We start from the raw sequence: 12207 nt of genomic DNA on the forward strand, positions 1-12207 counted from the left end.
TTTCTTGTAGTTTTATAATTTGTTTGTTTCATTTTCTCTGTCTTTTTATTTGTAGGTTTGTTAAACTTCTGCCATGTTGTCATTTAATTCCTTTATTTCCCTCCTTAGTGTGATTGTTTTATAAGACTTGTGGATTTTATATTTTTGTGTGTTTTTGTGATGATGAATATTGCCCTTTCTTTTCTATATTTAAGACTCCTTTGAGTATTTACTGTAGGGCTAGCCTAGTGTTGACAAATCTCTCAGCATTTGCATGTTTGGGAAAGACTTTATTTCTCCTTTATTTATGAAGCTTATTCTGGCAGTATATAAAATTCTTGGCAGATAGTTTCCCACCCCACCCCAGGACTTTGGAAATTTTATCCCATTCTCCTCTAGTTTGTAAGGTTTCTGCTGAGAGGTCCACAGTTACTCTGATGAGGTTTCCTTTATATAAGACAAGAAGCTTTTCTCTCGTTAATGTTAAAATTCTCTCTTTCACTTCAACTTTAGTTATTCAGATTATAATATGCCATGGTGTGGTCCTTTTTGCAAAAAAAATATTTGCCTAGGTATCATTGGGCCTCCTGTGCCTGAATATCTCAATCTCTTGGTAGTACTGGGAAGTTTTCAATGGTTGTTTTCTTCAATAGATTTTCTAAATGTTTGATCTCTCTTCTCCCTCAGGAATATTCATAATTCATAAGTATGTAGTCTCAGAAATCTTGAAGGCTTTTCCCATTCTCCCTCTTTTTGTTTTTTCTTATTTTTGTCTGACTGAATTATTTCAAAAGACCTATCTCCAAGTTCTAAGATTGTCTGGTCTAGTGTATTCTTGAAATTTTTGAATATGTTTTGTATTTTCTTCAATGAATTTTTCAGCTCCAGAATATCTGTTTTTTTTTTAAATGATATCTATGTCCTTGATAAATTTCTCATTTATATCCTGAATTGATTTTCTGATTTCTTTATATTGAGGGAGATGGTAGGAGTTTGAGATTTTACTTTGAGTGAGATGGGAAGCCATAACAAAGATTTGGGTACAAAATGATCTAATATAAGTTAAATATTAATATAATTACCTTGCCTCTTATTTATATTGAAGGTTGATGTGAGTGGAAGAAGGGAGATCATAGGAGAGAAAATTATGAGAAATGTTTGATTCTCTTTCTCCTTCTTAATCTACAATGTTTTTGCTGGGAAAAGGACATTGTGTGGTGAAGTCCCAAGAATTGTCTAACTAACTCTTTAATGAGTGAAGTTTTCAGAGGAGTATGGTTACAGATATGTGTGAAAATAGTTAAAATAATACTTAGAATACAGTATTTAGAGGCATAAGGTATGAGGAGATCCTCAAATGAGTAAAGTCCAAAGATTAAGCCATTTGGGGTATAAGAATCCCGGTGATAAGAGATAACCTTGAAATATTGCTATTTCTATGGTGACTGTTGTAAACAAAGGAGTGAAACCAAGGGAATTAGTGTCATTGGCACCTAATGCAAAATGTGATTTTGAATTTGTGAATAGCACTGGGGCAGCAGGGACAAGGAAGGAGTCTTTCCAGGAGCATAGAGTTCAGTGAACTCCTCTGAGGATTCGCTGAAGGCCATGTAAAGGTCAGTGGTAAGTCCACCTCACTAGAACTTGAAGGCTTTTGTGGGTCCCTCCAATATCTCTCTAATAGCAATGTGAAGACCAGTGAACCAGCTTAGTTATTCCAATGGCAATATCTAGACTAGTGAAGTATCTAGCTCAGAGTTCTCTGAGCCTCCCTAACCTGGAAATTCCTACTCAGTTAACTTAGTAGGCTCTTTTTGTAATTTTTTTTCTCTGGTCCCAGTTGCTCATTAAAGTTCTGGGTTTTATTTTTTTGTCATACTTTCTACATTAGGTTTATGACAACATATTCCTTTTCAGGACCTTATCTGTCACCCCTATGTTTAAAACACTGACCCTATATTTTTAGATTTTTCATTAATTTTGACCTAACATCTTCAATTTTCACAATGGCCACCCACAATAGTGCAAAGTATTAGGTTTATGACAACATATTCCTTTTCAGGACCTTATCTGTCACCCCTATGTTTAAAACACTGACCCTATATTTTTAGATTTTTCATTAATTTTGACCTAACATCTTCAATTTTCACAATGGCCACCCACAATAGTGCAAAGTAAATGTGTTTAAAAATTGAGTCTTTCTTGAAAATCACTAAATAAAAGAAAACACATGAGAATAATGAACAAAACATTTAAAAATGTGTGTCATAATACAGGCCAATAAATATCTAAAACTGTTCAAATTTTATTTGTCCAGGAAAATGAAAATTAAAACCACATTTGGTAAACAACTACAAATCCATCAGAACTGCTAAAATAAAAAGAAGATGGAAAATGTCAAATGATGGTAAGGAAGCAGAACAGTTGGTACTCTCATACATTGCTAGGAGGAATTTAAACTGGTATAACTATATTTGGAAGCAATTCATCAATACCTACAGAAGATGACTATATACTACTTTCTAACCTAGAAAATCTACTCCTTGGTAGACGGAAATATGGCATATATCACAAGAAAGTGTTGAAATTTATATTTAAACACTTGAAATAGCTCCAAAATGGAAAATTCTCAAATGTGTATCAAGAAAAGAATGAATAATTAAATTGTGAAATATCCTCATGATAGATTACTACACAGTAATTTTACCTGAGTATAATTTGAGTGAATTTCACAATCTGAGTGAATTTCACAAACGCAATGTTGATTGAAAGAAGGCAGATATAAAAAATACATACTGGCCTTAAGTATTCAATAATATAAACTACAAAACAGGCAAAATTAGTGTATTCTTTTAAAATTAAGGTAGTAGTTGCTATCTGGGGTCGTGACTGGAATAGGTCTTTTGGGGTCCAGGTAGTATGTTATTCCTTGATAAATGTAGCTGAGATTAGATGTTAGGTTTTCTAATAAATGTATTTTTACCAGCATTTCACAATGCTTTTCTATGTTATCAGCTACATTTTAGATTAAACTTAAAAACAACTTTCAAGGACAGGATTGCAAAAACAACTCTGAACACAAAAGAACATCAATAAAAGAGAAGTACAAAAAAATAGAACCCTTTGAGAAAAATAAAAAAAAAAAAACTGTACAACAAATGAATTGTTTATCAAAAAAAAAAGTTTATACACCAGAACAGATTAGGTCCATCATAACCTGGCAACTATTCAAAATGAACAAAAGCGTTAATTTTTAAGTAATCAAATAAGCTGGGGTTTCAACAGCTTCAGAAGTAAAGAAAACCTCAAAGCAAAACAAAAAATCTATGGATTGTCTTTGAAATTAATCTATTTATATGCTGAATAAATTATAGTTAAGCCTGTTTGTATAGAAAACCAATGGAACCACTGCAGATATTGTTTCCTTTTGGCATGGGTACCTTTGAAGTTAAACATAGTTTAACATGTTGGGAATGAAATAAACATCAGGGTAATGCAGTCTCATTATAGATACATAATCTGAAAATAAGTTTATAAAAATGAGAGGAAAGATTTTTTTCTAAATTTATGAGTATATATAATGAAAGTCATTGGAAAAACCTCAATATCTGTAGATGGTACAAACATGTCCAAAAAATGATACACAAATTCCGTGTTATGGGACTCTAGTTTTCTAAAAATTTGGTTTGCCCCAAAGCAAAGCCTTTGAATAACTTCTCTTTTCATTCTTCTCTTGTTCACTTGTCATTTTTAATCAGTGTCCTGAAATTTTGGGCTACCTACATATTAATAAACTCTCAGATGTATGCTTAAGCCTAGGTATCTCCAAACTCAGATGGTCAGATGCTTTTTCATCATACTTATATGAAGTCTAGTAGCCACTGAGTATTGGAGCCCTCAGTATGACTGGGTCTGCCTTGAATTTTTAACTCTCAGACTTATCCTCCTGAGCTTCTAGCAATTTATCAAATACAGTTTAGCTTTACCTACTCTGGTGCTCATTCCCATGGAGGTTTCTGCTCATGGTTTTCTGCTCCAGTAAGTTGTGATTTTCTGTAATTGCCTGTCTGCCTCTCTGATTTTTGGAGTAGGGGTTTGCCATGTGATCTCACTTCCTTGACAGATCTAAAAAGAGTTGCTGATTTTTCAGTTTGTCCAGCATTTTACTTATTTTTAGGATGGAGTGGTGACTTCTAAGCTCCTTACATGCTAGAAGAAACTTCTTGAAACCAGAAGTTTTTCAGTCAAATTTTAATTCCAACTCCAGGTTTGAATCCACGTGTACAAGTGACTTTTTTTTTTTAAATGATTAACACTTTTATTATAATTATATCTATCCTATATTTTTAAGTTCTAGAATTAAAGTATTTTCCAAAAGGAGGCATACTGATATTCTTTTAGAGCTATATAAACTGAAAATATCTTTTTCTGTTATGCCCAGAAAATTCTTATAACCTTTCTTGAGAAGAAAGTTCTAATAACTATATTTACAGTTTTAAGAGTTGACTTATACCATAAACTGTTTCTTTCTGTATGTTTTAATGTCAGATATGAAAATATTTATACACACAGCTTAACTCAACCTCATCTTTGACCATGTATATGCAAATTTCAGCCTGAAATATTTTATCTTGAGAACTTAACTGAAAATATTAGGGTTAAATTGCAAATTATTGAAAATATATGAATTATTAATTTTCAAGTTTTTGAATAACCGAAGAAATATTATCAGCCTTTTAAAGGACAGAAGTGAAGGCAATAGTATCAAAGAATTACAAATCCATAATCCATAGCACATTTAATGTTAGATTATATGTTGAAGATTATTTTGATTTTTAACCTACTTACATATTTTTTACGTATTAAATTCCTACTCAATTCAACCAATTTCACTGGCTATTTTCTAAAATTTTTAGTTTTTAGTTCAGAATAATAAGAAAGTTTACTTACCATAGCTATTTTCTCCTTTTCCCCATGTGGGAATGAGTGAAGGAGTAGTCATCAATCAGGAGTGTTACTCTCATTAAGTTCCTTCCAAACTGAAACATGAAAACAAGATAATAATTGACGGCTTCCCCCAACAGTGGGAGACCAGTGAAGAAAACAATTTACAAATATTAATACCATTTATTCAATCTCTAGATTTTTCCTAAAATCTCATAGTAGGAAGACTCTTTTTTTCTATCTTACTTCAAAATCTGTACTAAAATCAACTTTTTCACCAGTTGGAGGAGGGAGTTTTACCCATACTTGAAACAAACGTCCTAGAAATTGAAATGACCTATGTCAACATAACTCACCGTTGAGACTGAGATGTGAGACCAACCATGTCAACCAGATTGCACTGTTTGTTCCGTGTAATTCTTGCCAGGTAAATAAGATTATTAACCAATAAATAAGATGCTGCTTGTTTCTACAATTTCTGCCGACTAATTAAACTGGGCAAATTATTTGCTCAACTGAGCAAACCATTAGCTCGTCAGATTTCTTACCTCTGTGTAGTCACAAGTCCTAAACTGTTATGCTAGACATGTTCCCCAATCTTCCTACTTTCCACCTGAAAGACTAATCTTAGGTCATTTAAGCCTAGACTCCAAAGTATAAATATACCTATTCTTAAGTTGCTGTTTTGCAGACACTGCTAAGATTCTGTCAAGGTTTTATCTCCCTTGCTGTAGTAAGTTTAATAAACTCAGTTTTAGGTGATGAACAATTTTTTCCTGGAGCTTTTTGTAGTGGAGTCTACTGTTGACAGTGTGTTTCCCAGAGAAGTCATTTATTTCCCCTTTGATGGACCACTTCCCAAAATATTATATCATAAGCTATCTTGGCTGACTGCACTTTTACAAATCAGCTCTACTGTTAGGAAAATGAAACCTCATTTTGCTTACCTATGCAAACTGTCAAGTTTATGTATTTTACTCTAGGAACCATCTTTCTAAATAAGATTTATTATGGTGAACTGTGGCCTTTACAGATGATGACATGAAAGGAACTGATTGTTAAAATTATTAATGTTCATTAGTCAAAACTTCATATTTATAGATATAAGGAAATTGAAAATCAAAGATTAATTAACTTACCTGTGTCACCTAGGCTCTTAAATGTGTTTCCTCATTCTAAACCAATATTCGATTGAATTTAGGGTAGAATTTTCAGTTCTAGATCTAAGTCACCCAAGACAGTATGATTATCTAATATATATTTGTATTTTTTTATTTGATTTGCTTCCCTATTGGTTTAAGTTACACAGAGAATGAGACAGTTAACACATTTCAGTACCTTTATGTAAATATTAATAAGATGCCATAATGAAGAGTCTACATGAAATAACATCACAGAGTCATCCTTGGTCCTACTATCTTACCCTAACTCATACTAACTTGAATTCCAGCTTAAATTACTCTCAATCTTGCTTAATTTCTGATTAACTAAAAGATTCATGATCAAAGATGCAATAGTAGTAACAGCTTAATTATGAATTTCTAAAAATGGTTCTACATTCAGATATTTAACATGAAATATAAACTGCATATAATTTCTATTACTAAGGCAATTATAGATTTAATTTCTGTTACACAGATTGAAGTACAGGTCTTTAATGTGACACTATTTGCAATAATCAAATTAATTTGCTTTTCTCCTTAAAATGTGAAGTATGTCAATAATTAACAGAAGAAGCAGTCAAATGTTCAGTCACCCAGAATGGATTATCATAATTTTTCTGGTGGATACTAGAGTGGCTTCTGAAATCAGTTGAATTATTTTTTCTCTTTAGACTATTATTCTGATACATTCTTCTTGTTATTAATTAAAAGAAATGGAAAACAATATATTTATTATAATGTATGTTACACATTATATAATATGTACATATTCCAATAGGTTTTATAATGTTAAAATATTTGTTGCTTGAATAAATACCAATTATGAGCAAAAAAAATAATTGGGACACTCTAACATACTTTCCTTGTTCCTTAATTCCACCTTGCCTGTGAAATATTTAATTTCTTTGGTTAGTGTTTGTATTTTCTGCTTTTTTTACAAGTAAGGGTTGAGTAAATGCTTCTCTTTTAAATATAATTAGAATACAATTGGTGGGAGTTCTTTCTGTCCATTATTATAACATATTATTATAAAGAATTTCAGTGTATATTTTGGTAAAGACAAAAAAAATTTCATTTATTATTTATTTTAATTGAAAATGTATCAGTTAAGCAAAGATGTGTTAGAAAACATTATATTTTCACACACAAAATATGAATGACTTTCCTCCCAGAGATGACCATAACAGATATTTTGTTACATATTTATTTAGCAGTAAATTTTTGTTTGTTTAATAAAATGTTGATGCATAGATAGAAATACAGATATTTGTTTAGCTATAAAATCTGGCCATCTGTATTTTTATTTTCTTACATAATGTTTTTGCACATTTTGTTATATAATTGGTATTACTCACATAATTTTTATATGATTATATCTTTCCAAGATGATTTTACTTTTCTAATAATACCTATTGCTTTTTTTGGTTATAAATTGTATTTAAAGTACTCTAATTGGACATTACTCGCTCCATTGTATGTATTATCAGAATTACTATATCTAAATCATTGTTCCGATCTTAGATATTTTTAGATAAATTCCTAGAATATATTTCTTGAAGGGGAAGCACAAATATGCAGCTTTTGATAACACAGCCAAATAGTTCTTTGAATATTTGTATCATTTTACGCTTTCAACAGTACTGCTACAATGTGATTGACAATTTTTTAAAAAGATACAATGTGGTGCATTGATAAGTATTTGATTTTCTGTTTTAATTTTCAATTAATTTTACTAGTGATTACGCACATTTTTGCATATTTGTTTTCCTTTGGTACTATTACTTGTGCAAAAATTCTATCCTTGTCCCCATTTTTAGCCATTTTTATGAGGATATTGGTGGCTTCCTCCTACACTTAGTAACTATATGTTAAAAAGACATGCTCATCAACTAATATTTGTTAAAATTATGTAACATTGCATAATTTTCAGCATATTTGTACATCATGTGGGCATTTTTTGCTTATGATTACAGTTTCATTTTTAAAAATTTGAACAATATTTCACAGTTGTACACTAAAATAAAAATTAACATAAATATTTCAAATGATATTATGTAAATAAGCAATTATGTATATGAATAAATATTACCTGTATCTATCTCAAAAAAGGGATTTATAAGTGTGTTAATTTTGAAGAAGTAACTAAAAAAGAAAAGTTTGTATCAATTATGAGTATATGGAAACTAGATTTTTTTGGAATGCCATGTTCACTCCTACTGCTAGCACTTCTAGTATCGCTAGAGCTGCTAGCAAACATGGGCACAAATGACTCTATTACAAAGAATTAGCAAACTGAATCCAACAGCACATGAAAAAGATTATACACCGTGATCAAATGGGTTTATTCCAGGTATGCAAGGATGGTTCAACATACGCGAATCAATCAATGTCATTCATCACATAAACAGAATTAAGGACAAAAACTATATGATCATCTCAATATGTACAGAAAAAGCATTTGATAAAATCCAGCATTTTTATCATGCCTTCATGATAAAAATACTCAACAAACTATGCATAGGAGGAACAAACCTCAAAATAGTAAAGGCCATAGATGACAAACCCACAGCCAACACCATACTTAATGGGAAAAAATTGAAAGTATTCCCCTTAAGTACTGGAATAAGACAAAGATGCCCACCTTTACCACTCTTATTCAACATACTACTGGAAATTCTCTCCAGAGCAATCAGGCAAGGGAAAAAAATAAAAGTTAATAAAATTAGAAAAGAGGAAGTCAAAGTACCCCTGCTTGCAGATAATATGATCTTCTATCTAGAAAACCCTAAAGACTCCACCAAAAAACTTTTAGATTTGATAAATGAATTCAGTAAAATTTCAGGATACAAAATCAACGTACAAAAATCTGTAGCATTTTTATAGACAAATAACAATCAAGCTGAGAACAAAATAGAGAACTCAATCCCATTTAAAATAACTAAATAAGAACCCTAGGAATATATTTAACCAAGGAGGTGAAAGACTCTTACAGGGAAAACTACAAAACACCGATGAAAGAAATTGTAGATGACACAAACAAATGCAAAAACATCCATGCTCATGGAGCAGAAGAATTAATATTATTAAAATGACCATATTGCCCAAAGCAATCTACAGATTCAATGCAATCCCTATCAAAATATAATGTCATTTTTCACAGAACTAGAAAAAAACAATCCTAAAACTCACACGGAACCAAAGTAAGCCCAAATAGCCAGATTGATCCTAAGCAAAAAGTACAAAACTGGAGGCATTTCATTACCTGACTTCAAATTATATTTATACAGCAATGATAAATGAAACATCATGGTACTAGTATAAAAATAGACACATAGACCAATGGAACAGAATAGAGAACCCAAAACTAAAGCCACATATCTACAGACAACTGATTTTTGGCAAAGGCAACAAAAACATAACACTGGGGAAAGAAAACCTTTTCATTAAATGGCACTGGAAAAATTGGATAGCTATATGCAGAAGAATAAAACTGGATCTCTATCTCTTACCATATACAAAAATCAACTCAAGGTATATTAAAGAATTAAATATAACACTTGGAAACTGTAAAAAATACTAGAAAAAAACCTAGGGAAAACTCTTCTGGACTTTGGTCTAGGCAAAGAATTCATGATTAAGACTTCAAAAACACAAGCAACAAACACAAAAATAGACAAATGAGACTTAATTAAACAAAAAGCTTCTGCACAACAAAAAAATAATCAACCAAGTGACCAGACAACCTAAAGAATGGGTAATAATATTTGCAAACTGTAACTGTGCAACCAACAGGAGACTAATATCCAGAATTTACAAGGAACTCAACTCAACAAGAAATAAAATAGCCCCATTAAAATGTGGGCAAAAGACATAAATAGACATTTTTCAAAAGAAGACATACAAATGACCAATGAGTATATGAAAAAATATTCAGTCTCACTAATCAGAGAAATGCAAATTAAAACCAGAATGATACAAGAGTCAGAATGGCCATTATTAAAAAGAAAAAAAAAATGGCAAGGATTCAGAGAAATGGGAATGTTTATACACTGTTGGAGGGAATGTAAGTTAGTGCAACTTCTACGGAAAATAGTATGGACATTTCTCAAAAATCTAAAAATAGAACTATCATTTTTTCCAGCAATTCCACTACTGAGTATCTACATAAAGGAAAATAAATCATAATTTCAAAAAGATACATGAGCTTGTATGTTTATCACAGCACTACTCACAATAGCAAACATATGGTATCAACCTAAGGGTATATCAATGGATGACTGGATAAAGAAAATGTGGTATATATACCCCATTCAGCCACAAAAGGAATGAAAGTATGTCTTTTGAAGCCATATGGATGGAATTGGAGGTCACTGTCTTTAGTGAAAGTCGGAAACATAAAGTCAAATATCACATGTTCTCACTTATAAATAGGAGCTAAATATTTGTACATATGGACATAAAGAGTGTGGAACGATAAACGTTAGAGACTTGGAAGGGTAGAAGGATGGGAAGTGGGGTAGGTGATGAGAAAATTACTTAATGGATACAATGTACATTAATTGGTTGATGGATACACTAAAAGCCCAGATTTTCCCACTACACAATAAAAAACAAAACAAAAGAAAACTGAATTAATAAAACCTCTTGAAATATCAAGGAGAGAGACTGTGCTTAGAGAAACATTAGATGAGTTATATCCAACAGAAAATCAGGTAATACCAGTGAAAGTTACGCCAATGGAACCACTATTTAAAAATTATGAATTACATCACAGAATATTTCCAATATATGAGGGCTAAGATCATATTTTTTTTGTTCTCTTTAGCATAGAAAATTGACACATCAAATGAATTAAGTTATTTTAGTTTATAATTACCTGAGTATTGATGTAGACTGAAAAGATGCATTGGGAAGTATTGAGGGAATACCACTTATATACATACACAAAAGAAAGTGTGTTGCTATATGAATAGAATGAGTTGTTTTCCAAGCCAAATCACATAGTGTCACTTCACAGAAAACAGCTCAAGGAAATACTGACTCCTAATCTTCATTGGGTGATATAAAAATGGTAAGACTACCACCTATCATCCAATCATTCCCACTCAGTTTATATATTCTCCACAAACTCTAAGGAGAGCTATGCAGGAAATAAAAGCATGCCTTCTTGCATTGCTGAAAGCTGCTAGGAAGGAGTAAAAGTGGTCATGTGAGCTTCTGAAATGAATACTTCAATTATAAAATATATATATATATATTTAATTTCTATGATGTTGCAAAGCCAATAAAAATTATTTTCATGATTCCAAATAATCTCCCTGGGATATCTTGTCAATCAATGCACCGGATTTCTTTAGTAGCCAAAACCATTGACTCAGAGCATTAAATTCTCAACTTTTAATATTTAGGATAATATATTAAAATTTCTTAAAATGCTCCAATAAACGAGATTATTTTCTAATGTTTGATCATTGTCTTTAATTTTCATTAAATAAAGTTATTATTATGCATATTTTGATATTAAAATGCTTCATCAAACATGAAATGATACTTTTTGGAGCAAAATGTGACAAACATTGTATGATCTCACTTATATGTGGATCCTAAAAAGTTGAACTCATACAAATAGAGAGTGGAATGGTGGTTACCAGAGGCTGAGGGGCAAGGTATGGACAGAGTAAGAGAAAGACATTGGACAAGGGGTACAAATTTTCAGTTAGGTAGGAGGATTAAATTCTGGTGTTGTATTGCACAACAAGATGAATATAGTTAACAATAATGAACTGTATATTTCAAAATAACTAAAGGCTCAAGGATTCACTTCACACACACACACAAATGAACAATTTGTGGTGAGGAATATGCTAATTAGCCTAATTTGATCATTTCACAATGTATATGTGTATCAAAATATCACATTGTATCCCATAAACATATACCATTTATTTGTCAATTAAAAATCAAATGTAAGTAAATAAATAAATGAAAAAGAGAGTAGTTTCAGAATCCATTCAGTGCTTTCTTCAAAACGAAATATTCAACCTTCAGCTTTGGGGTACAATATTTTTTGGATTTTTTTATTCAATGGAGTGTCGAAAATGGCCTTTAGTGAGAAATTGCT

The sequence above is a fragment of the Eulemur rufifrons genome, chromosome 15 (genome assembly GCF_041146395.1).
Source record: "Eulemur rufifrons isolate Redbay chromosome 15, OSU_ERuf_1, whole genome shotgun sequence".
NCBI classification, from domain to species: domain Eukaryota; kingdom Metazoa; phylum Chordata; class Mammalia; order Primates; family Lemuridae; genus Eulemur; species Eulemur rufifrons.